The 11,525-nt window shown below is 37.9% G+C and overlaps 1 protein-coding gene across 7 annotated transcripts in view; it reads right to left on the reverse strand.

The window, feature by feature from the left end:
- Window positions 1-8,735, reverse strand: part of LOC139749892 (uncharacterized) — a 77,827-nt gene extending 69,092 nt beyond the window's left edge. For 3 of the 7 annotated variants that reach the window (XM_071664281.1, XM_071664276.1, XM_071664277.1), the window contains exon 1: window positions 8,610-8,735. The gene's annotated coding sequence lies outside the window, so the exon portion shown is untranslated. Of the gene's footprint in view, window positions 1-8,417; window positions 8,509-8,609 lie in introns of those variants that run through there. The other 4 variants (XM_071664282.1, XM_071664278.1, XM_071664279.1 and 1 more) reach the window with 4 other exon arrangements.
- Between the last annotated feature and the right edge of the window lie 2,790 nt (window positions 8,736-11,525).

Genomic DNA, 11,525 nt, shown 5'->3' on the forward strand with positions numbered 1-11,525 from the left:
TGTCTGTCTAGTCATCATCCTCGAAAGATTGTGGGAAGTCACATTAAGTTGCCCTTGACATGTCTATGGCTTTTGACAGGGTGTGGCATTAGGATCTCATTTCTAAGCTCAAGCTGATTTATCTCTGTAGTTGTTGATGGATCAGCCTCCTTCCTTTTCTCCAGGAACAGCAGAGTACCTCAAAGTTCTGTCCTGTTCCCCTACATTTTTTTTTTCAAAATATTTCCTCTCCTCCACAGATAATCCAATGCACTCAATATGTTGACAACTCAACACTGAATTCATCCACATCCTTCAATTCTGCTCACCCTTCTCTCACTCAATCTGCATCTTGTCTTGATATAGCTTCCACAGTAAACTCTCACAGGACAAGATATCTCAGTGGGGTAATCTTAAGTTTAATGCCTCCAAGACCCAATTTCTACCCATCTCTCTTTTGAAAACTACTCACAACTCTCATCTCTCCTTTGATGGTTCTTTAATTCCACCTCCTGACTCAATGAACATACTTGGTATTACTGTAACATCCACTCTTTCTTGGATATCTCACATTACGGGAACAGCTAAGCCTGCCTCTAAGAAACTGGGTATCCTTTTTCAATATCAAAACTTCTCTTCTGAACAGTTGCTCCGTTCATGCTTGTACAGAGCACTGCTTTCATGTTTGTGGTGGTTCTAGCTCTGTATCCTTACTTGACAGAGTCGAGCTGAAATAGGTCGGACTTATAAACTGTCCCAGGGTAACTTCCAAACTTGAATCCCTTGCCCTATGCTGCAATGTTGGTTAATTTTCCCACTTCCATAGGGGTTACTTTGGTTTTTGCTTCCAAGAGCTGGCTGTTCGTGTGGTCCCACCACTAGCTAGACCACGCAATACTCGACAAGCTGCTGCATCACATGATTATTGTGTGGCCATTTTGATACCTGCTTCTTTCCCTATACATCAGAGCTTTGGAACTCTCTACTTTCTTATGCCTTCCCCAATAACTATGACCAGGCATATTTCAATTACAGGTACTTCACTTTCTCAAAAATTTTAATATACTTTCCCTTGTCTATTCTTTTTCTGTTTCATAATTCTCTATATTTCAATTAAGGCCCAGCCTTGAGGTGAACTTTTGTCCATGACTGGAGCCTTCACCATAAAAAAAAGATATGTGTGACAACACCTTGTAAGGTATGGAGTAGAATACATTAGTGTCTATACGAACATAAACAATGTGCAACATCAGCTTGCAAGTGGTAACCAACATCAGCTTGCATGTGGTGACCAACATCAGCTTGCAACATAAACAATGTGCAACATCAGCTTGCAAGTGGTAACCAACATCAGCTTGCATGTGGTGACCAACATCAGCTTGCAAGTGGCAACCAACATCAGCTTGCAAGTGGTAACCAATCAGTTTATTTCTAAAAAAAATAACAAGATATTGGTGAATATTTGTTGCTAAGTGAGGATGGGTGAGGTTTACATAAATTTCCAATGATTCTTTTAGTGTTTTATCTATATCTATGTTGAACAAACCTACATTTCCTGGCTATGCATAGCCCTTACCACCATCACCTTATTTCCTTTAAAAGAAGAAGGATTAGGACCTTAAATCTTGCTTTACAATTTATATTCTATTCTTCAAAAGCAACATTACCTTTGAAAAATAACATCACTGTGTACCCAAAATGAGCTTTGTTGTGCAGCTAAACTAGTAACTGGTGTATTCCAGATTTGGAGAACCAGAGAATTAACATATAGCTTTGATATAATAAAATGTACCAATGTACTCCAACCTTAGCAAAAGTGGTTTGGACTGGAAAAGCATGATTTGGAGAATTATTTCTATCTTAAGAATTACAGACAAGTGGTAACTGCTATGTTTTAGGAAACTAAGGGGCATACATAAATGAAATACAACTAGAAATTAAGAAAACCTTTCAAAATCTCTATTGACTTCACCAAGGAGCCAAGAGTTACCTTAGTTTTACATATCACTGTTAAAATATACATAATTTTCATCATCTTATGCTGTATTGGTTGCATGTACCAAGAAGATACAGATATACTCAGCAATTACAGCATACATAATGAATGAGCACCCTTGGAACTAAAATGCAAAAGACACTACATAATACACAAAGACATTAAATAACAAAAGTCCAATTTATCTCTTCAACTCTAATAGCCATGGTAATATAGCTTAGCAATACTAAAAGTGTGTTTAGAGCATTCAATAACAGTTAAAGACAAGATTTAGGGCAATATACTTAAATGAATGATATCATATATGGTGAGAGTGATTAGGGTTATTTGGTTCTGGGAAGACATAGAGTTGACTAACGTAAAAGTAGATAAAGCACTTTTAAAAATCTAAAGAATATATGGAAACCTTATCTATCCACCCTTAACAGCCAAATATACAGCAGAAATATACTGACAATAAACTAGTCTGAAGGTGGGGATCATAATGACTACTTGTGGGGAAGTTGAACAGAGGAACAGGTTTGTCATTTGTTTGTTGATATTCAGGTGCATTTGACTGAGTTTGAATATTATATACCAAACAGAATGCTTAACATCAAATCTCATCTACTATAAAGTTCTGAAAGGTTTTCATAGATATGATGATTTTGTTATAACAAATATTTTCACATTAACACTACATGTGCCTTCATATAACATCCAACAATATCATTTTATCTATGGCATTACTAAGGGATAGAATATAATGCTTCACATCATGCACTGCAACTGTAATTATATTCTTTAAACACTACACAAACACTGCAAAACAAAATCACGCAATAAAAGTTAAAGGCAAATTTCGCTTGAATGAGGAAAACAAAGAAATGCAGAGTGCATAAAAGTTGGGGAAATGCACTAGCAAAAGTATGATATAAAAAGTCTACTACCTGAAATGATGTTAATTATGCAGTATTCTGCTTTTCTAAAATATACTTTTTGAATCATACTGGTCATACATAGAATACACTTCACTTTCTAGTTCTGGATTGTATAAAATGCACTTCACTTTCTAATTTTGGATTGTAAGACATCAATCACAAGGAGTCACAAAACTGACAGAGTATCACTATAATTCATCACATGTTATATGACTAGGAGGAGCAATTATCTGGCTGTAATCAAATACAAAAATTTGGTGTGGCATTGAATCAAATACTGCAAGCCTGGCAATACCTAATAGTCTAAATAAATTTCCCATCACATCATTAAAATGGAGACTGTGAAACAAAACAATACATTAATAAAAATAATTTACATTAAATTAGTCAAGTGAACCTCCTAGAGTTTTACAAGTGTACTCCACAGACTCTACAGCAATCTTTTTATATTTCAATGTCTAGGGATACAAATACAAAGGTAGAATACATACCTATATAACAACAAAAATAAGGTAAATTTTGGTTAGTGGGACTAGTTAGATGAGATTTTCATAGACTCTCTTGATATATAGCAGTTTCACTTATTCTAACCCCATACTCCCCATAACCATCATAAACCTCACCACTATCACATTCACAGTCATAAGATCATAATAATATCCTAAATCCCACTAACCCTGTTGAAATCACTTCTGCTATGTATAAACAGTTCATTACTATGAACTTTCTCCAAACTCACACATTACTACTGTGGTGCCCCTAAAACAGAAAGTCATCTTATAATTTCCCATTCTAAATCACTTCTAGTTAGTGTAAGGAGTCCACTGACAGGAATTTCAGTAAAAAATTTCTCATTCTGAATCACTTCTAGTTAGTGTAAGGAGTCCACTGACAGGCATTTCAGTAAAAAATTTCTCATTCTGAATCACTTCTAGTTAGTGTAAGGAGTCCACTGACAGGCATTTCAGTAAAAAATTTCGCATTCTAAATCACTTCTAGTTAGTGTAAGGAGTCCACTGACAGGCATTTCAGTAAAAAATTTACCAGTCTAAATCACTTCTAGTTAGTGTAAGTCCACTGACAGCCATTTCAGTAAAAGCCTAGACAAGAGGCACCAACCTTATAGGTTTCATATATCAGTTTTACTTTATTAAGGACACTGTGTTGCTATTGTAAGGAATGATGTGGGAGTGTAGGACTTTGATTTAATACCCTTTAACCCTATCTTCTGATAGTAACTCATTAGTGGTATAGTCATGTGGGACAGGGAAAATATGGGGTTGAATAATCCTAATATGCATAAAATATTCTACTTATCTCCACCATAATTTTTGCTTGTATGGAACTGTACAAAAATTCGAGTTCAGAAGACTAAAAAGATTTTAAAATCTGACCACATGCAGCATAGATATAAGCATTACTCCAAGTCCTTAATTCATGTAGATGTCTGAACTTATCCAACAAATTTGCAAAGCTCAGACTGTCAGGTTAAAACATCTGGAGGCACGATTGCTTTCACTGGAATGCACATATATGTGGGGGTAATAAGCATTTATATACTCTACATAAAAGCTTTCTTGTTCCATTACTGCATGTCATATTTTGTGTTGAAATATGAATCAAATAAAACTACAGAATCCAAATAAGGGCCACTAAATGTTTTGATTAGCCATCCATTGGAAAGTCACTTATCTACAGTCATCATGCTATCGATGAAGACATTACAAAAATGATGTTGGAAAACCAGAAGGCATCCTTCTTGTTCATTTACTCCTACAACAAAAAATATGTATATACTTCTAATGATATTCTGTTGTAGTTTTTCCTTTCTTTATCGCAAAATTTTCCTCAACTTAAAAGTCCTACCCATTCTATGAAATATTGACAATGAACAACTTACAAGTGCTATACTTAAAGTCTCAAACTCTGCACCATCTTTGCTCATACCAACGATGCATTCCTGAAATTTTCGTTGATCTCTCATCTAGAAAGGTGGCATCCATAAACTAGAAACATGCCTGCCTTTCTTCAATGTCCATATATGTAGGTGTCGTCACCAAAATCACATTTACAGTAGTTAGTAAAACAACAAATTATCCTAGTTTTGAGGCACCATTTTAATATAAAATAACTCCCTTGTAAAAAAATCATTTTCCAAATCTAAAACAATGGTGGCACTAAATTTGTAACTCTAACCAATAATCAATTGCATATCATAGTCATAACAGACATAAAAGGAACTACATACCAAGAATTGTGTAATTTCCTTAAGTATACAAAGCTTGTTTTCTTGAGCTGTTCTGACATATTTGTATTATTGTTTGTGGGGTAATTATTACTTGTATACACTAAATAGCAAATATGTCAATTATATTATTTTATTTATTTTTTTATTATACTTTGTCGCTGTCTCCCGCGTTTGCGAGGTAGCGCAAGGAAACAGACGAAAGAAATGGCCCAACCCCCCCCCCATACACATGTATATACATACGTCCACACACGCAAATATACATACCTACACAGCTTTCCATGGTTTACCCCAGACGCTTCACATGCCTTGATTCAATCCACTGACAGCACGTCAACCCCGGTATACCACATCGCTCCAATTCACTCTATTCCTTGCCCTCCTTTCACCCTCCTGCATGTTCAGGCCCCGATCACACAAAATCTTTTTCACTCCATCTTTCCACCTCCAATTTGGTCTCCCTCTTCTCCTCGTTCCCTCCACCTCCGACACATATATCCTCTTGGTCAATCTTTCCTCACTCATTCTCTCCATGTGCCCAAACCACTTCAAAACACCCTCTTCTGCTCTCTCAACCACGCTCTTTTTATTTCCGCACATCTCTCTTACCCTTACGTTACTCACTCGATCAAACCACCTCACACCACACATTGTCCTCAAACATCTCATTTCCAGCACATCCATCCTCCTGCGCACAACTCTATCCATAGCCCACGCCTCGCAACCATACAACATTGTTGGAACCACTATTCCTTCAAACATACCCATTTTTGCTTTCCGAGATAATGTTCTCGACTTCCACACATTCTTCAAGGCCCCCAGAATTTTCGCCCCCTCCCCCACCCTATGATCCACTTCCGCTTCCATGGTTCCATCCGCTGCCAGATCCACTCCCAGATATCTAAAACACTTCACTTCCTCCAGTTTTTCTCCATTCAAACTCACCTCCCAATTGACTTGACCCTCAACCCTACTGTACCTAATAACCTTGCTCTTATTCACATTTACTTTTAACTTTCTTCTTCCACACACTTTACCAAACTCAGTCACCAGCTTCTGCAGTTTCTCACATGAATCAGCCACCAGCGCTGTATCATCAGCGAACAACAACTGACTCACTTCCCAAGCTCTCTCATCCCCAACAGACTTCATACCTGCCCCTCTTTCCAAAACTCTTGCATTTACCTCCCTAACAACCCCATCCATAAACAAATTAAACAACCATGGAGACATCACACACCCCTGCCGCAAACCTACATTCACTGAGAAACAATCACTTTCCTCTCTTCCTACACGTACACATGCCTTACATCCTCGATAAAAACTTTTCACTGCTTCTAACAACTTTCCTCCCACACCATATATTCTTAATACCTTCCACAGAGCATCTCTATCAATTATATTATTTTAGAGAATATTTACTTGTCTATAAAAGACACATATATGTAATGATGAGAACATGTAATGATAGAACATGAGGTCCAATAATCATATTTGTCTCTGAAAGCTTAGTATACACTGATGAGTGGATTCTATAAATCTTTTTTTCATTCCATTAACATACAAAGCAAAAGATACTATAAAAAGAAAACTTGTCTGTAGAGTGTAGACATGCCTAGTCTTTATAATTTATGCATACCAGTGAATAATGTCATGTCCCATAAATTTTGAATCTATAAAATCGAGTATTGCAAAAATATAGGATGAGTTCATGACTACATAAATTCAGAGCTTGAATTAATGCTTCTGAGATATCTCCCACACTGGGTCAGATTCTTATACCTTTTCAGACATCTCAAGTCAGGAATTTTATAGTTTCCTCCCCACACAGAATTTTTGGTGATAGATATATCTTTCTGATGGCATTTGATGTGATTCCAACAATTTTGACCCTAATTTCTCCCGCTAATCACACATTCCGGAGACATAAGTGTTAAAACAATGGGCCTTACTTGACCTGAGGACCCCTGGAGAGCCAAATCCTACTTTACTCAGGTATTTTCTTTTTATCCCTCTGACAGGAGAAAAAACAGATCTATCGATTACATAAAACAAATTTTGTAACTTCTGTTGAGCATAAACAGTAAATACCCTGAACTCGCTGCTTACAATCTAAACAAACAAAAAAATATCAAGGTAGAGATTTATAGACTACTATACATATCTTTCATAAGAATACATAAAATATCAAGAATGAATACTTTTAACATCAAAAAAGCATATTCTTTATTTCCACATTTTACAACCTTATTTTTTAACCACACATTTTCCCTATCCATCATGACCCCACCACTCGAGAGGATATTGAAAGATATTTCTAGTGTATTGCAGGAAAATCTCACACTCATACCATTCCTCCAGTAGTAACAAAGAATCCAAAAGAAAAAATCGAAAACTTCAAACTTATAAAAGTGGTGCGTCTAAACATTTCCCAAGAGGCATATCCATGGACTCCTTACACTTCACATCGAATTGAAGTTCTACTTTAGAGGCACCTCGAAAGTAATGCATGGGTTTGGAAGAAACTCACAGCAATTAACTATTACTAGTTATGAGAAGTGATTTAAGCCAGGGTAGTGGGTTTATAATGTTTAAGGGAGAATATGGGATGAAAATATGTGAAACTACTAGATATCAAGTGAACCAATGAAAACCTCAAGCAACTTCTCCAAACAACCTAAATTTATCTTATTTCTGCTATCATTTTGGCTCATTTTGGCAAGAATTTAGTTTTACTGAGTATCGGTATCTCTGTAAACACTAGAATTCAAGAAGACTGCAGTAAAGTCATGAAATACAGCTGTAACACAGTAAAAGCTCCAGGTGATTAATGAAAATTGTCAATTTTTGTGACAACTAGTGATTCCTGGCAAACAATTCAAAATGATAAAGTGAAGTGCATTCTGTTGCTTATCCCCAAAAAGATTCTCAAAATACCAGTTAGTGCAAACCCCGGATAATAACGAGGCACTTTAGATACCAGTATTTATTCCAACAACTTTTCAATGACAATGAGAGAATAGCAACTTCATTAATGGCGCCTTATACAACGCGTATCACTGAATTTCACTCTACAATCCCCAAAATCACCCAGAGAGCAGTGGAGGGCAGCCCTAACATAAACAACTCTATTAGTCGTTAGCATCGAATTCGTTGCTCTCAATTACAGATTGTCCATTTCTTACATAGATTTCTATTTCTTGATTATTTGACATGATCTACCTTAAGATGTGGGTTTCAAATACACTTCAATGTTATTAAGTATATCAGTTACCTCCTATTACACACGTGCCCTAGTCTCCCTGATCGCTTGGCATGTATCAAACACCCTCCAGAATACGTACGTACAATCCCGTCATTCTTATTACAAGTATCACTGATTGTCGCTTGGACTGCTCTATGCAAGCTTGTGTAAATTCGCATATCACGTCTTAGCCTAAGAGGACTCAAATATCCCTGAACATACCTTTATGGACCACGTAATTGGTTCGTCTTCCCCTCGCTCCTCTCGCCCTGTGAGCCATACATCTAAGCGACGCCACACGTCTCCAACAACATGCGAGCATCGATGTCTGTCCACCCACTACTCTCCTCCCCAGGGTTCTTTACACATCGTTTACTTCACAGTTACATTTCCTTACATATATGTAATGAGGCGAAAATCCCCTCACATAAACTAACACCAATAGCCGAGTACACAGGGTTTGCCTCACCTCTAACATAAGTCCAGCATAGGTTATTCAAACAAAACAAATAACTGCTTGATTATTTATTAATAAATCGTACTAGAATAAGCTCTGACAAATACAAAACAATAGACACAGGTAAATTTCCTCTCAATGCTAAATGAAACCTTATCCACAACTTTAAATACAATAATGCCAAAAGTTCACAGACTGTTCACAACCAGGATGTTAACTATCAACACAGTGCTTGGTAACTTTCTTGATTTGAATCACAAGTCAATGTGGCCAACCATACTATGATGCTCAGTTTAATAGTTTACACACTTTTACCTTATGTCCATAAACTTCTGTACACAATAACCCTTAACCCCAGTACCACTCACACTAATGCTTATATGCAAACTTCTCTCTTTTCATACATATTCGCCATTTCCACATCACTGAGGTAGCGTTAAGAACAGAGGACTGAGCCTTAGAGGAAATATCCTCACTTGGCCTCATTGTCTGTTCCTTCTTTTGGAAAACTAAAAATGGAAGGGGAGGATTTCCAGCCCCCTGCTCCCTCCCCTTTTAGTTGCCTTTTACAACACGCAATCTTGCGTAATTCACTGCTAGAAAACAGCCTGAGTACTTAGTCAAACCAACTTTTCCTTGTAACCTTGTGAGCCTCCAGCTTAGCACCAATATCTAAGCAGTCAAGCTACTGCTTGGAACATTCTATGCCACTCCAGAGAACCATATAGATCTCACCTGGGACATTACCTCTCCATAGGGTATCCCTTGTCCTCAATGCGGCCATCTGTGAAACAGTGAAGCACAGGTTCTGACCTGTGGTACAATTCTTAGTATTGTATGTCCACACTCTCAGCATCCCTCAGATGGCACTGAATCACCAGCACTATGCATCTCATCAAAAATCTACAAAATTCTCACTTGCAAGAGTTCCTCATATTATCACAACAATGTCTATGCACCAAATACAATCTTGTTTCACAACTCATCTATGTAGAGGAACCAGTATTGTTAGTCACCATGTGCATCTCATAGGCTACCAACTCAACAGACAGGCTCCCTGCCAACACAGCACAAGTCTGCCAACCTCAACCAGCTAACTTTATTACATTTCTTTATACATATTCACCATTTCCTGCTTCAGCAAGGTAGCACTAAGAACAGAGGACTGAGCCTTAGAGGAAACATCCTCACATGGCCCCCTTCTCTGTTCCTTCTGGAAAATTAAAAATGGGAGGGGGGGGGAGGATTTCCAGCTCCCTGCTCCCTCCCCTTTTAGTTGCCTTCTATGACACATAGGGAATACGTGGGAAGTATTCTTTTTCCCCTATCCCCAGGGATACATGTGTATTAATATTGCCAAAATAATATGATATTGGTAGCTACTAGAACAGGGAAAATGTGGTACTTATGTAACAGTGGGTAATACTTATAGAATATATACAGAATTTTTGAAAAACTCTTCTAACCTTTCTAGCAGATGATATTTAGTGTTCAGTATTCTGGTCAAAATGTATCACTCAAACTTATGTTGGAGTGTTGTTCAAATGCAGCAGCATATTAAGAAATAGATGACAAACTTGTTCCACTCTCCAATTTCCCGTTAAGCAGCCATACACTGTAATCCCTGCCATTCACTGTAATTCTCAGTGAATGTTGGTATGCGGCAGGGGTGTGTGATGTCTCCATTGTTGTTTAATTTGTTTATGGATGGGGTTGCTAGAGAGGTGAATGCAAGAGCTTTTGAAAGAGGGGCAAGTATGCAGTCTGTTGTGGATGAGAGAGCTTGGGAAGTGATCAGTTATTGTTTGCTGATGATACAGCACTGGTGGCTGATTCGGGTGAGAAACTGCAGAAGCTGGTGACTGAGTTTGGTAAAGTGTGTGAGAGAGGAAAGCTGAGAGTAAATGTGAATAAGAGCAAGGTTATTAGGTACAGTAGAGTTGATGGACAAGTCAATTGGGAGATAAGTTTGAATGGAGAAAAACTGGAGGAAGTGAAGTGTTTTAGATATCTGGGAGTGGATTTGGCAGCGGATGGAACCATGGAAGCAGAAGTGAATCATAGGGTGGGGAGGGGGCGAAAGTCCTGGGAGTGATGAAAAATGTATGGAAGTCAAGAACGTTATCTTGAAAAGTAAAAATGGGTATGTTTGAAGGAAGAGTGGTCCCAACAATGTTATATGGTAGCAAGGCGTGGCCTATAGATAGAGTTGTGCAGAGGAGGGTGGATGTGCTGGAAAGGAGATGTTTGAGGACAATATGTGGTGTGAGGTGGTTTGATCGAGTAAGTAATGAAAGGACAAGAGAGATGTGTGGTAATAAAAAGAGTGTGGTTGAGAGAGCAGAAGAGGGTGTTTTGAAATGGTTTGGTCACATGGAGAGAATGAGTGAGGAAAGATTAACAAAGAGGATATACGTGTCAGAGGTGGAGGGAACGAGGAGAAGTGGGAGACCAAATTGGAGGTGGAAAGATGGAGTGAAAAAGATTCTGAGTGATTGGGGCCTGAACATGCAGGAGGGTGAAAGGCATACAAGGAATAGAGTTAATTGGAACGATGTGGTATGCAGGGGTCGACATGCTGTCAATGGGTTGAACCAGGGCATGTGAAGCATCTGGGGTAAACCATGGAAAGTTGTGTGGGGCCTGGATGTAGAAAGGGAGCTGTGGTTTCGGTGCATTAT

Source organism: Panulirus ornatus, chromosome 8 (genome assembly GCF_036320965.1).
Source record: "Panulirus ornatus isolate Po-2019 chromosome 8, ASM3632096v1, whole genome shotgun sequence".
NCBI classification, from domain to species: Eukaryota; Metazoa; Arthropoda; class Malacostraca; order Decapoda; family Palinuridae; genus Panulirus; species Panulirus ornatus.